Raw genomic sequence first — 3,508 nt, forward strand, 5'->3', positions numbered from 1 at the left:
TCCTGTAAATCCATGGATGTAGTTTTGGCAGAAGCATTGTGTGCAGGAAAGGCAAATCTGTATATAGAAGAAGTGTCTACAGGCACACCTGGTTTTAGTGACCTTCACCTTGTCGCAGTTTGCAAATACTGCCTTTTTTTGCAAATCAAAGTTTTTGTCAACCCTGTGTTGTCAAATTATGGTTAGCATTTTTTTTTTTAGCAATAACGTATTTTTAAATTAAGGTATGTACATTTTTAAAAACATAATGCTGGGGGGAGTCAAGGGAGGGAGGGGATATGGGGATATGTATATAAAAACAGATGATTGAACTTGGTGTACCCCCAAAAAAATAATAAATAAATAAAATTTAAAAAAAACATAATGCTATTGCACTCTTAAGAGATTACAATATAGCGTGAACATAATTTTTATTTGCCCTGGGAAACCAAAAAGTTCTTGTGACTCACTGTATTGTGATATTCAGTTTATTTCAGTGGTCTGGAACCAAACCTGCAGTATCTCTGATGTCTGCCTGTATTGCAATAAAGGCAAAATGCTGCCACTTCCGTGATGGAAACAGTCCAGCGTCGTCAACCTGCCACCAGGTGGATGGCTGAGCGCCCCAGAGAACGGTTCCGTAGCAAGAGCTCAGTGTTGGTCTCTGCTTCTGGCGGACTGAACAGTTGGTGGTTGTAGCAAGTCCGTATTTCTGAGCCCACACATAAACCCCAGTCCCTGCCACTATGGTCACTTTGTTCATGAGCCCATTGGGTGATGACAGGAGTGGCTGGGGAAAGAGCCTGACTGGTATCCATGAGAAGGTCATCCCATCCACTTGATTATTAAAATCCTCCTTTGCTGACTTCACTCTTTGGTGAGAATTCACATAAGACCAAAATATCTTCTTCACGTTGTTTGCCCGTTCAGAGCGGCCTATCTGTATACCTCTTTCCCCAGATTTCTTTGTCCCCAGTTTTACAATCGTGTCCCTTCCAAGTCCCTGACCATCCAGCCAAACCCTTGGCTACAGCCCATGAGTTGGTATAGGATCTCACATGGGGCCGTTTCTCCTTCCAAGCAAAGTGTCCAGCCAGGTACACTGCCAGAAGTTCTGATCGCTGGAAGGATGCTCCTTCATCATCATCTTTCAGGGGTGTCCAGAGAAAGGCTGTAGTGCTGCAGCTGTCCACTTGTGGGTGGACAGCCTGGGAGAGACAAGACAGTGTAGCAGAGGTGGGGACCACAGGCATTTGGGCCACTTCATCATGTAACTTATTGTGCCTTCAGGGCCTGCTTGGGCAAGGTCATGTATATACCAGTTCCGTTTGACGATGGAGTGTTTGCCGTGCACACCAGCATTATGGCTTGGTGGCTCAGATAACACCCAGTCCCTGATGGGCAGCTCAGATCATGTGGTAACTTGGTGGCCCGAGGTCAAGTGTTCAGTCCTTACGAAGGCCCAGTAGCAGCCAAGAGCTGTTTTTCTAAAGGAGAGTAGTTATGTGTGGATGATGGCAGAGTCTTGCGCTAAAACCCTAAAGGCGGTGCTGTGATTCACCCTTTCCCTGCCTTTTTGTTCTGTTTGCTAATCACATTGTTAAGGGTGATCTTTTTTTTAATTTATTAATTTATTTATTTTATTGGCTGTGTTGGGTCTTTTTTTGCTGTGCGCAGGCTCTCTTTAGTTGCAGTGAATGGGGGCTACTCTTCGTTGTGGTGTGTGGGCTCCTCATTGCCCTGGCCTCTCCTGTTGCGGAGCACGGGCTCTAGGTGCATGGGCTTCAGTAGTTGCAGCACATGGGCTCAGTAGCTGTGGTGCACGGGCCCAGCTGCTCCGTGGCATGTGGGATCTTCCTGGAACCCGTGTCCCCTGCATTGGCAGGCGGATTCCCAACCACTGCGCCACCTAGGAAGCCCAAGGGTGATCTTTTCATTACCCTTGATTAATCTTCCAATTGAGTAACGTGCTGATTGAAATGCTAATCTCTTCCAGAAACCCTGTTACAAGACACACCCAGAAGTAATATTTTACCAGCTCTTTGGGCATCCCTTAGCCCAGTCAAGTTGACACATGAATTAACCATCCCACATGGTAACTGTCAACTGTAAATTGGAACTTGCCATTTGCCTGTACAAGAATTAAATCACTTTGTGCTGCTGTAGCTACTCACCTTCCACATCCACTGAAGGGCATTCAGGGTGCAGACCAGGAATGAGGCACTCTGTGCTTTGGAAGATGGATGGAACAGGTCTTTAGATAGTTAGATGTTTTCAGGAGCTGATTTTATGAGCCCAACCCTTGCATCTCCTCGTATCTAGAGAAGCACTGAATCCCTACGTGATGACGTCTGCTCCTCGTGACTAGCAGAAACCCCCTACAAAAAATGTTTGATTGCACGTACTCCTCCTTTACCAAGAATACATATATACTAATCTTCTCCCCTGCCTCTTTGGAACAGTTTCTCAGAGCTATCTGGGATGCTGTCTCCCGGGTTGCAGTCCTAATTTTGCCCCAAATAAACTCAACGCACAACTCTCATGTTGTGCATTTCTTTAAGTCGACATAACCATTAGCCACATGTGACTATTTCCACTTAAATTAATTAAAATTAAAGATTCAGTGTCTCAGTCACACTAGCCATGGTTCAGATGCTCACTAACTAGTGGCCACATAGTGGACAATACGGATATAGAACATTTCCATCCTTACAGAAAGGGCTAGTGGACAGCACTGCTTTGGAGGATGAAACCAAGATGATGTGAAAAAATTCTCTGACTTGACAGAGATCGAAGGACAAGTCTGTGGAACCAGCAAGGGAAATACTCTTCTCTTAAACAGTCCCAGAATATTAGATAGCGGCAGGATGATGGATGGAGGGCCAGAGAAGGGTGGTAATGTTTTTGAAACTCCAGCCAGCCTCCTCGGACATCCATATTCGGCTGTGTGTTTGCAATTCCAGTTCCTCCCCCAACATGATGATTCTCAAAATCTCCTTCTATGCAGCTTCCTTCTAGTGTAGAAGCCCCAGCTTTGTTTCTGAAGTTGCTAAACCTTCTGAGAATCTGATGCAAATATTATGACCTGCTTCCCTCCCCACCCAGCCCATTTTTCTGTATATTCGATGAGGGCCTGGGGAAAAGATCGGCAGAGATATGATTGTAGTGTATGTCTTTGTTTTAGGCAGAGTCACCTATCTGCTTCCAAAGACAAAATGAAAAGGAGTCTGTTTTCTGGGAAGATGTAAATAGATAGAGCCCATAGGTTGGAGTTTTGTGTGAGGGATGGACTTTTTGCCAATTCTGTTAGAGCTCCTAACGCCCTCTACAGTAATAATCATTGCTCGCATTTATTGAAGTGTTACTGTGTACCAGGCACTCTGCTAATTGCTTTGCATACTTTAATAGCAGTCCTCGGAAGAGGTTACTAATATGAACGTTTCTTTGTAAGTGAGGAGACAACGAGAGGTTAAACACCTTTTCAAGGTCATGCAGCTTACACCTAGCAGGACCGAGATTTAACCATCTG

General features: G+C 45.0%; 1 pseudogene; it reads right to left on the reverse strand.

The window, feature by feature from the left end:
- Positions 1–472: 472 nt before the first annotated feature.
- Positions 473–2,686, reverse strand: LOC130838026 (uncharacterized; annotated as a pseudogene).
- Between the last annotated feature and the right edge of the window lie 822 nt (positions 2,687–3,508).

Source organism: Hippopotamus amphibius, chromosome 16 (genome assembly GCF_030028045.1).
Source record: "Hippopotamus amphibius kiboko isolate mHipAmp2 chromosome 16, mHipAmp2.hap2, whole genome shotgun sequence".
In the NCBI taxonomy this organism is placed as follows: Eukaryota; Metazoa; Chordata; class Mammalia; order Artiodactyla; family Hippopotamidae; genus Hippopotamus; species Hippopotamus amphibius.